We start from the raw sequence: 12,181 nt of genomic DNA, 5'->3' as shown, positions 1-12,181 counted from the left end.
GATGCAACACTTCTCTGTGAGTGTGTGTCGGTCTGCATTCTTATTAAAACAGCCTAAAGTTTGACATGTTCATGTCTTAAATTCACAAATAATAAATCCTTTCATCACATTGATGGAGAGATTTTAGGAATCCATTCTAAAAGTTGAGCATTTGGACTTCAGCCTGGGTGTCATATAACCAGTGAGACATTCTGGTCATTCTGTAAGTATATTCTAGAGACATTAACAGATAGTGATTAAAAATCTATAAAGAGGACTAAAATATAACAGTTAAAAGCACTCATTCTGTTTACCATATAGTGATGAATGGTGCAGCAAATGTTGAATCTGATGTTTTAATAAAAAGAGCAGTAGGGCTGCACGATTTCGCATAAAATGAGAATCACGATTTTTTGCTTAGAATTGAGATCACGATTCTCTCACGATTTTCTTTTCCAATATAAATATTTATTGCGCTTATTAACTGCACATCAACTTAAAAACAATAAATAAACATAAAAACAACAAATGTCTCACATTTTGTGGTTGCCGCAAAATGTTGTACTGCTTGAAATTCCGTCTCCACCGTTGCTCGACACTGCGTGTATAGAGCAGGTAGTGCAACAATAGAAAAATAGTTGCGGGACGGCACTGTGTAGCGTTTGTCTAGGGTGTTGATCATTTTCCTAAATCCCTCGTTTTGCACAGTGTTGATGGGAGCCATATCTTTAGCCAGGTGATAAGTAATAGCCTCCGTAATTTCTTTGTGCCTGCGGGAGTTCGACGTGTATAGGGAAGCGCTGTATAAGGTTCCCGTTATTGATGTTTGGGTGGTTGACCGGGGCAAATTTTCTCCTGTCACTTTCTCGTCATCCCTGACGTGTTCTCCGTTGTTTTTTTCCTGCCAATTTGAGCATCACGGCACAGCTTCTGTATCACGTGGTATAAGGCTCCGCCCTTGTCATTTGTTGAGCAGGAAGAGTGAGCGCTTGTTTTCATGCAGATTACGTCCCGGATCAAAATGCGGTACAATGGCCCTCGTCTTTTTTTTTTTTTTAATTGTTGTCATTTGGAAATGAGATCGCACAAAAGTATGAATCGAGATCGCGATTTTCTAACGATTAATCGTGCAGCCCTACAGAGCAGTAAAATAAACATTGTAGGTTCAGTAAATTATTTTTCAGTGGAGTTGCTTAAAGTGCTGTTGTTTATTTGTAAGGTGACATCGGCACATTAGAGTCTGAAAATTTAAATTGGACTCACTGAAACACTAAAGCTTACCATCCCACAGCCTGATAAAGGAGGAAATCACATTAGTTTGTCTGTAGATCAAAGTGAAATCGATTTCACTAAACAGATATTTTAGGTTAACTACAAATTTAACTGATTAGTTAAATGAATGCAAATCACTGCATTCTGGTTTTAGTTACACTCAGTTGGGCTTGTATAAAGATATCTTATCATACGGTTGTAGGTGTCATGATGGTCTTAATTTTTCTCCCTTGTACTCCACCCTTCTTGGCATATGTCTTCATAAGGTTTGCCAAATAACTATCCAGCTGGGAGAAGAACTTGGACTGCAAATGGAGTGTCTTATTTCTCTTGAATTCTGCACTCACCTACAAAAGGCAGGATAATAATCCAATAGACAAAACTCAGTTTGGCTAAAGATAAGAATACATTTATAAAATATTTAGATTATAGACCTTGTCCATACTGGTGGAATGTCCATAACAGCTATGGCCTAAACATAATATTGGTTGATGATTTAATAAATATGTTAAGCACTATCAACATTATCCTTTATTGACGGATCATTTGATCTTACACATTTACCTGAATGTGGCTCCTTTTTTGAAGAAAAAAAAAACATCTTTATATCCATTATGAACCTGGCTGTCTCTCTGTACACACACACACACATACACACAACAGGAGTTATAAGGTTAATGAGAATCCAGTCAGTTAGGTAGTTAGTACCTTAGGTTTAATATCGGCACATATGACAAAATAAGAAGCTTCTCTCCTTCCTTTTCAAACAGGACAGTGGCAACAACAGCAGGCTACAGACAATTTTAAGTTTTATATTTTAAATATGCTGTATACATTTCAATGGGAACAACAGGACGGTCAAATGTCGCTGATTTTACTACAGAGTAGGACGGATTGTAGGGTAGCAAACATAGTCGGGAAACACTTTTTCAACACTGCAGGTTACCTGGTGTAATGTTTTTCAGCTAAAAAGAAACAGGGTCTGACTCCTACCAACTATATAAAGAGTAACTGAAGGTTAAATGCAGCTAATATGTCCTGTTTTAAGCCAGGCACTCACACCTCTGCTCCGCTGTGTCTCAGCCACCATCGCTCTGGCACAAAGGGCACCAGAGCCAGAGTAGGGGAGAGGCGAGCTGGAACAAACCATTTTGGGAGGGGGGGGGGGGGGGTATCTATACTTTTGTTGTTAAAATTTTACATCTCAACCAAGTACAGTATGCTTTCTACATTTCTTTGTAGTGTATCACACAAACACCAAATATTGTCAAAAAAGTAAGAAATCTTTGGGGGCTTTGATTCATTTTGGGAAGCACCCCCCCCCCCCAAAAAAAGGGGGCTAAAAACCCTGAATATAGTTGTCTGTGAAGATCATTGTTGTCTAAGGAGCTTGGAGCTTGGAAAGAAAACTGAATATAGTTATTTACACATTTGCCTACCAAGTGGAAGCTCACCGGCTGAATCTCAGGAGGAGACAAAAATCTCTTTGGGGTTGTGTCAGAAATGGCATCAGGCCTAAAAATCAGTCACCCACTGTGGTGCCCTGTGAGTAACAGTGCAGCTGAACATTTATTCAAGTTACAATTCAAATCAAATCTGAGCAATTCAAATTCAAATGTAACTTATTCAAATTCAGTTTCTGATGGCACAGATTTCTGCCCATAATACTGTTTCCCTGGAATTCTGAAATAAAAACTGTGTAGGAATTTATTTTATTTATGTATTAATCACATTATTTTATTGTATGATGCCTTGGTGCTACTGGATTTAAACGTTTCATACTCATACAGTAAGACAAATGGTGGAGGTCTAGTAAGGAAGTTGGGGGAAGCAGACAACTCCACAGGAAGAGTCTTTTGTCTCTTCGAGGACTCTGGGAGGTAGCAAGGGAGTGTGAACCTTAAGGTGTGAAACAGCAGTTGTTTCAGGCTGAGAAACACCAAACACTCTTCATGTTATCATTCATATTTCATCAACACAACTATGTTATTTCTTTTGTGTCCACTGGGTTAGAAAGTGACCTGCAGAATCATCTCTTCCCCAGTTCGAGACCACTTCACTCACAGACTAACACCTCTCTGTAGCTCACACACACCGTGACGTCAGACACAGTGACCTGCTTTCTGCGAAAACAAAAAACATGATTCTGATGTTACAAAGGTCTCACACACATGAATCAGGATGCAGAAAAGCTGTTGCCCATCTGAGGTGCGAGGAAGAAACTGAACTCCTGGACAGCTGCATGCTCAAGTTATCATAGCTCTGTTTCCCTCCCTCTGTTGTGTTCTCAACCAGCCCCTGTTCTGAAAATGTGTAGCCTGCTCATCAGCTTAAAAGTGACTGCATACAAAACAACATTCAGACTCACTCAAACAGACCACGTCTGGCCCACAAAAATTCACACACGCGTTCACAACAAAATAGGCACCAACAAGAGCTCTGACCTCCTTACATTAGGTGGAGAAAGCAACACTCAAAGGCCTCAGTGGCAGAGAAAAGCCTTCCTTTCGGTGAAGAAACCTGTTTAACCCTCATTAAAAAAAAAATAAAAAGAAATTTAAAAAGAACACTGGTGGAAAAAACAACATGTGGATCCTGGAATAATGGGAACTTCCATCTTTAAAGGACTGAAGAGGAAGAGGTTTACAAGGAATCATTTAGAAGAGTTTCAAACATCAACTGATTGAATCCATGAATCTGAAAACGTGTTTGTGAGTGAAAGAGACAGACATGTACAGACTGAACTATCTGTTCAACAGTCAGAGTGTTTCTCTAACAGGAGACACTCTTTACACTCAGCACAGGGACACTGAGGAACCAGGAGACAAGAACCAAAACCCAGGATAAAGAGTTTGAGTGAATGTGGTGTTGAAGGTGTGGAGGTGGATCAGAGTGTCAGAGGAGACTCTGTAGAAGGACAGAGTGCCAGCAGGACAGTCCACATACACTGCTGTTCTGTTAGAGACAGAGGAGGAGGAGGAGGAGGAGGGGATGAATGTTTGTCTCTTATTGTGCCTGACATAGTAACCAATCACAGAGCAGTTCAGACTCCAGGACTGATCATTGTATCCAAACATACAGTCTTCACCATTTCCGTTCCTTCCGATTCCTCTGTAACTCACTGATATATCGACCTCTCCGCTCCACTCGACCTCCCAGTAACAGCGACCAGTCAGACCATTTCTACACAGCAGCTGATGAACATCAAATCTGTCTGGATGATCAGGATATGACTGAACCTCCTCCACATGTGTCACCTTCCTGTTGTTGTCAGACAGTTGGAGCTTTGTGTTCACTGTGTTTGTGTCGATTGTGAGTTGACAGGAATCTGATGGAGAGAACAAACACAATCCAGCTGCAGTTATTGATCCATCATCTGTTCATTGATTGACACTTTGATGATGACTCCTGACATGATGAAGATGGTTGAATGTGTGCTGCTTTGTTTTCATGAATCCCATCAAAAACACACTTACACTTCCTCAGACCTAGTCTCAACCATCGGACTCCAGCAGGCTCCACCCTGAAAGGAGGAGGGGGGTCAGAGCAGCACAGAGACATTTCTGCCTCTGTCACTCAAACATATATTTGTTTTTGAATATTTCATGTTGAAACTATTAAGTGTATTTCCTCAGCAAACACTCTGATCTTCATGCTAGTGCACTGAATGGTTCTGCTATCAGCTGATATCACTGAGAGTCACCTGTCAGTCTCCTTCTGTCCTCCGAAAGTCTGAAAATTCATTTGTAATTAAGATTACTTCCAGTCTGAGTTATTGTCACATTACTGACAACTCAATGAAAACAAACTGGGAGGTAGAAAATCATTCATTTACAATATTTATTCTATTCCATCAAAATAGAACAATAAATGTTAAATTGTTAAATAAACATTTAATTGTGACATCTCTTGCTGTGGTAATTCAAATTTAAATATGTAAAGAAGATAAGAAACACCATCAGTAGTGTCAAAAACAATCCAAAAATGATTTAAATATTAAAAACAACAACAACAAAAAATAACAATGTTGTATCCAAAACTGCACCAAAGAGTAAAACAGTGAAATGCACATTTTTTAACATTATGTCTCTCTCTTCTAAGTCATGTGAGTACAATCAACACTCTCAAGTTATCTAATTGGGGTGGGTGTCTTAGCTTATCCACCCTAGCTGGAAAACTCAAAAACCAGTCCTATTTGTTATCATCTGTCGTCCACCTGGGAAAATTCAGAGTTTGTCTGAATTTTCAGACTCAGTCAGATTTAGTGCTCCACTCAGATAAAATAATTTTTGTGGGTGAATTACCATCCACGTGTGACCCGTGGTAGGTACCTATTTAAAATAGGACAGAGCCGTAGGCGCACAGTCAGTTAAAAAGAATTTAATTTTTAATACAAAATGAAAGTAACAATGTAACAGCGGCACGTAAAAACAATTAAAAACTTTACCTTGTTTAAAAACGATAAAACTGTACGATTGCCCGTGAGACAGGACAAGCGCTGCGGGGAACCGTTTAGGAACAAATCAACACAGCACACAGGTTAAAAAGGGATGGCAACTCGCACATAACCCCCAAATGGGCAAAACACTATAGAAAAAGTCAAGTCTTCAGTGCCGTCTTCACTCAGACCCACCGCTGTGCATGCAAAAGCGGCGAGACAAAAAAAGGATTTGTTTTCCACGCAGCGCCTTCACCGTTTGAGACAATATCTATATATAGATAAAAAAGGAGGTTAAAATACTAAAAGAATCAATATCTGTGGTGCCTACTGATACAGAAAAATAAAACAAGAAACAAACAATCGACAGCCGCAGCAGTCAGTCTGTCGCATTTAAAACAGTTTAAAATTCAGTGACGTGTCGGGTCCTTTGCCCGCAGCCAGAAATCCACTTGGCAAAGCAGCAGCTTGGTACTCTGTGAATAAAAGGCAGGAGATCACTTACGCTGGACAGTAAAACACAGAAATATTCCTCAACTGTATTGTTTTCGTTACCTGTCCACAAGTTCGTATCACACCCTAATAAATGTGGGTCAGTGGCGATGAAGTCCACTATACTGTTCTCACAGGAGCAATGTTTCCCCACCTACAAGGGTGCAAATAACTGTAAACCTCTGCCAACAGCCAGAGCTCAAGTGGTACATTTTTGTGTAACCTACCGTTCTAACAGAAGTTTAGGGGGACCCGCATCAAGCTTTCATGGAAAGAAATTTAAAAACACCAACTTGCCTAGCTTGGACCAAGCACTGGCAGCTTCAGGTTTGCTAGAGGAATACCTAATTGCCCACACCTGAGCTTATAAAAGGGACAAAGACCAGCTCCGCCCACCAGGGGCGGTTCCCAGACTCAGGTCTCACCTGTCACATTCTCCCCCCTGGTTTTTGCATTGGCGACCCGACAATGAAACTTTAAAGCCACGGTCTGTAAAGAGCTGTAACTAAATGCACACTAGGTGGCCTGACTTCAGCTGATTGGGGCAGATGGTGTGGATTGGAATGGTGGCCAGCTGTGGAGCGTGTCGTTCTTCTAACTGTACCACTTTCAGCTAATGAAGTGGGGACACTACACTGTTGAGTCAGGGTACCAGGTTCGGTCCCTCTGGACTGCGGCCTCAGTACTATAGCCAGGTCCTCTGGGGGTTGTTGGAAACCAGGTTCAGATGCCGTTCGTGAACATTGAGGGTTACCTGTCGGGGACTCCCTTCGTTGCCACACATAAAAGTCTCCAGCATCCTCAGACAGGGATAACCGCTCAGGTGAACTTCTAGGGTTAGGAGTTTGCTGGAGCTCTGCCCTTATTTTCTCACAGATATCAGCAGGGATCGGCTTAATGAATTGTCTATTAACCTGCTTTTTCTGTTCTGGATCATGGAGTGGGGCCACTGTATACACAGGACCAGCGTCAGCAGGGGCACGGACAATACAATACGGTGTAGTGCTCCAAAAATCTTGGATTTTATTCCGGCCCCGAATGCTATGATCTCTCAAATACACTAACTGATGCAATGGCAAGGGGTCAGAAGCTGGGGCAGATTGACGATCTGCACGGAGCGTCGCTGCTGCTTGGGTCCGGTTTCTCACACCTTTATAAGCAACATCTAGACGTTTCTGATGCTCTTGGTGTCACAATGGGACTGAACGGACTCACGCGCAGGCTCTGAATTCAAAAGCACAACAGTCTTTATTACAGCAACACCGGGTGATGTATTTACAAAGTGAGGGGAAGGACGGGCTCCGGGGGTCCACACACGAATGGGGAAAGACGCTGACAGTCCACACACACTCCGTCCACGCCTCACGCTCCTCTTCACACTCCACAAAAACACGATAGCTTACTCCACACCTCGCACACACGATCGCTCAGGTAACACAGGGGTTGGTCCAGGGAATCTGCTCACAGAGACACAAAGGGATTACTGACGGAAGATCGCTGAGAAACACACGAGAGTAAACTGAGCTGGGGTTACACTGACGAGAGTCGACAACGGTCCAGCGACGAGAAACACAAAGCTGCCATCTTATGAAGGAGCTGGAACACTTGTGATGAGCCACAGGTGTGTCATTGCGACCAGGTGCGTGGGCCAAGGGCGGGAGCCCACAGGTGAGCTCCGCCCAGGCAGAGGGAGGAGGGAAAGGGAGGAAGGGAGAGAGCAGGAGCAAAATGAAAACAAAAACATGTAGCCATACTGAGCCGACCGGGTAGGCACAGGGACCCTGACACTTGGACCCAAGTGTGCACCGGGCCTTGTGTGGGTTCCTCTACTCTACCTAACAGGAAGTCAATTGGGAGCTGGGGTTCTTGGCCAAACATAAGAAAATAAGGTGACTCGCCCGTAGTTTGATGGATTGTGGTATTGTAAGCAAAGGTAAGCTGCTGTAAATACATGGGCCAATGACGCTTTGCTCAGGGGACAGGGTTCTCAACAGATCATGCAGAGTCCGATTAAAACGCTCACACTGGCCATTACCTTGTGGGTGGTAAGGAGTGGTGCGACTCTTTTCTACACCATATAACTGGCACAGCTGCTGAATTACTGCTCCTTCAAAACTCCTCCCCTGATCAGAGTGAATCCTAGAGGGGACACCAAAGCGGTAAAACCACTCATGAACCAAAACACTGGCCACAGTAGTTGCCTTTTGATCCTTAGTAGCAATGGCCTGAGTGAACTTTGAAAACACATCAGTAAGAATCAATACATTTTCACGGCCATCAACAGACGGTTCAAGGCATGAGAAATCAATTGCCAGAATCTGATTGGGCCTCGCAGCCATGAGGTGGCCCATGGTTGTTTTGGGTTTGGGATAAACTGCTTTAGCCTGCGCACAACGTTCACATTGCTGACAGTAATCCTGAACCTCCTTAAACATACCTGGCCAATAACACCTCTTGCGTATCAAGTCTGCTGTCCTGTCAGTTCCCTGGTGACCATGGTCATTATGCAAGCCATGTAAAACCTCATTCTTGAGACTCTGAGGGACCACTAATTGGCACACGGGTTCCCCCCCCATCTGGCTGGAAAATCTGCCGATAAAGGACGCCCTCCTTCTCTACCAGTTTCCTCCACTGGCGCAACATTTCCAACACTGCTGCTGGCAAATCTCTCCTCTCCTGGCGAGTAGGGCCAGTTCCTCTGCGCCAAAACTTCAAAACGCCACTAATCGTAGGGTCATCCCTCTGCAAAGTAGCAAGGTCTGCAAGTGAATGAGAGGGTAAAACCGAAATCATAGATTGGATTACTTGCTGGGGTGGTAAAACTGTTTGGACTAAAGAATCTGGAAGGGAAGTACCAGGAAGCAGTGTTTCCAAAGACACAGTTTGCTCTGATGGCTGACACTGTCGGGACAAAGCATCCGCATTGCCATTTGTACGACCCGGACGATACTTAATTGAAAAATCAAAAGAAGAGAGCTGAGCAGCCCAGCGCTGTTCCAAAGCTCCAAGCTTTGCTGTAGTCAGATGGCTCAAGGGGTTGTTGTCGGTAAAGACAACACACTTGTTACCCAGCAGATATTCTCTAAATTTTTCAGTCATAGCCCATTTCAAGGCTAGGAATTCAAGTTTCATGGAGCTGTAGTTGGACATGTTACGCTCCGTGGACTTTAGTCCTCGACTAGCATAGGCTATAGGACGCACCTTTCCATCTGCTTGCTGTTGTGAAAGCACTGCCCCCAAACCCCAGTGGCTGGCATCAACCTCCAAGATAAAAAGTTGTGAAAAATTAGCATAAGCCAATACGGGGGAATGCACCAACCGAGCTTTCAACTCTTGAAAGCTATTGTCACACTGCTCTGTCCAAACGTCCTGCAGTGTACGCTTGGAGGGGCGTTTGTGCTTAGTCCCCGCCAGCTCTGCCACCAACTGGTGAAGCGGAGCAGCTAGGGATGCAAAACCTGGAACAAAGCGACGATAGTAACTAGCAAACCCTAAAAATGACCTCAATTCAGCAACAGAGCTAGGGGTTTGCCAATTAGACACAGCAGATATTTTATCTGGGTCTGTGGCGACCCCATCCTTGGAGATCACATGTCCAAGGTACTTTACCTCTGTCTGCAGAAAACAGCATTTCTCCAACTTGGCCTTCAAGTTTTGTACCCGCAAGGTCTCCAGTACTGCTCCTAAGCGCTGAATATGCTCGTCTACTGTGGTAGAGAAGACAATCACATCATCCAGATACAACAACAAAGACTGGTGATTCTGAGAACCAAACATTCGCTCCATCAATCTCTGAAAGGTGCTTGGTGCATTACAGAGGCCAAATGGCATGCGGTTGAACTCAAATAACCCGAAAGGAGTGCAGAAAGCAGTTTTCTTTTTGTCTGGCTCAGCAACAGGGACCTGATTGTACACACTAGCCAAGTCCAAGGTAGAGAACCAACATGCACCCGACAACACGTCCAAGGACTCCTCAATTCGGGGCAAGGGAAAAGCATCCTTCCTAGTCCTTGAGTTCAACAGACGGTAATCCACACAAAGCCTGATACTGGAGTCCTTTCGCACTACTACAATTGGAGATGCAAAAGGGCTACAACTTTCTCTGATCACCTGACTCTCCAACAGGTGTTGAATATGGGCCTTAACGCTCTCATACTCTGAAGGTGGAATGCGTCGGTACCGCTGGCGGACTGGAGTCTCATCTAAAAGTGGGATCTCATGAGTGATTAAACTGGTACACCCTAAATCACCGTCATGAGAAGAAAAAACAGAGTGGTAATCGCGCAAAAGGGCTCTTACCCTGTCCTGATCCTGTACAGTGAGAGCTGACAGATCAATTGCATCAATTGCAGTTTTCAGAGGGTTGGGTTCCACACTCTGAGTTGCCATGGTAACACATTTTTCCTCCCCCAAGTCTTCCAACAGACTGGTCAAGCCATTGGATTGGCTGACAATTTCAACTTGGCACAAGGTGCCAAGCTGACTGCGAGGTGGCAAAATGGCCTCAGTTAATCCCACATTGGTGATGGGGATAAATGCAGTGCCACTAACCACTTGGACCAAAGCTGGAGAAGAAAGGAGACCATGAGGCAAACCGGCATCTAATGGTTCAAAAAGCGCTGTTCCAGTGTGTGCTGAAGGGGCTTTCCGACATGTAGTCGGTACAAACTTCATTGTGCCTGCGGGGATGCAAATTTTTCTTCTACCCTTAACTCTCACTGGGCCACTAACCTGTGCTTCGGGCTGTAGCTGGGCTGTATGGCAACGCTGCAAAGCCTGCTGCCAAGGATCTTCCTGCACTAAAGGAAGGTCAAAAAGAGCAGAGCCATGTTCCAAAAACAGCTCCCTATAACACTCGTGGATCACATTCATGCCGAGTACTCCACATATTTCTGAGTTGGGGCTGGGCTCCAAAGGGTCTCTAACAACTAACACACCACGCTTCGGTATTTGCCTCCCTAACACCTGGCAATCAAGCTCCAGGTAGCCAACATAGGGAATATCTAGCCCATTAGCTGCCCGTAACCGCAGCCAATGGCATGCTTTAAGTTTCTCTGGACCCCAGTTCTTAAAATGTTTGGCAAAAAAACTCTCCGTGATGGTAGTGACCATGGACCCAGTGTCTAATAAACAGGAAACATCTACCCCTCCCATATTAATGGTAACCTTTGGACAGGAGCCTACCAACTTGGGTGGGGGACCAGACGTTTGAGCATTACAACTGTTGGAGCCAGTTATGTCCCCATCTGATATGTGGCTCAGCATAACAGAGGGTGCTAGTTTTCCGTCTGCATGGAAAACATGCCCTGACCAGATGAGCTCCTGCTAGGGGCTGTAGACTCAAAGGCTACTACCCTCTCGTTATCACAGTCCTTAGCAAAATGGCCAGGTTTCTGACACCGTCTGCAAATAACCTGCCTTCCTCTCTGCGTGAACCTAGGCTTACTTGATGTATGGGCAACTCTTAACTCATGTGTAAGCTGATCAATCTGGGCCTGCTGCCGTTTTAACATTTCCTTGACCTCTGCTAATTCTGACCCAATAGTATCCCTTGGCACTTTTGTTTGTCCTGCATGCTGAATGCTGTAGACTGCTGGGACAGAATAAGTCCTGAACCGGCCTGGTTCTACTCCTACTCTGCCTTCCCGCTCCCACCTGAGGGCTTCATCTCTTAAAGTATGGAGGTCATAATCTGGATGTTCGCGAACAATCCTTTTAAGCTCGCGGCTCAAATTTCCATCCCGGACACCCTCTACAAACTGATCAGAAAGCAGTCTAGCAGCCTCAGGAATTCGCCTCTCTGGACAACTTTGAATCATTGTGTCCATGAGAGAAAACAATGCATGGGAGAATTCCCTCAATGACTCCCCTTCTTGCTGCCTTCTTGCATAAAAAAGTTCCTTAACAGCAATAAAGGACATGGGGCAACCATACTGGCTAAGGAGAATATCAAGAATGCGGTCTGGATCTTCTCTTACTTGCTGGGACCTATATTTTATT

This window comes from Oreochromis niloticus, unplaced genomic scaffold, assembly GCF_001858045.2.
Source record: "Oreochromis niloticus isolate F11D_XX unplaced genomic scaffold, O_niloticus_UMD_NMBU tig00007939_pilon, whole genome shotgun sequence".
Classification (NCBI taxonomy): Eukaryota; Metazoa; Chordata; class Actinopteri; order Cichliformes; family Cichlidae; genus Oreochromis; species Oreochromis niloticus.
The sequence above is the reverse complement of the archived record's forward strand: the minus strand, read 5'-3'. Positions refer to the sequence as shown.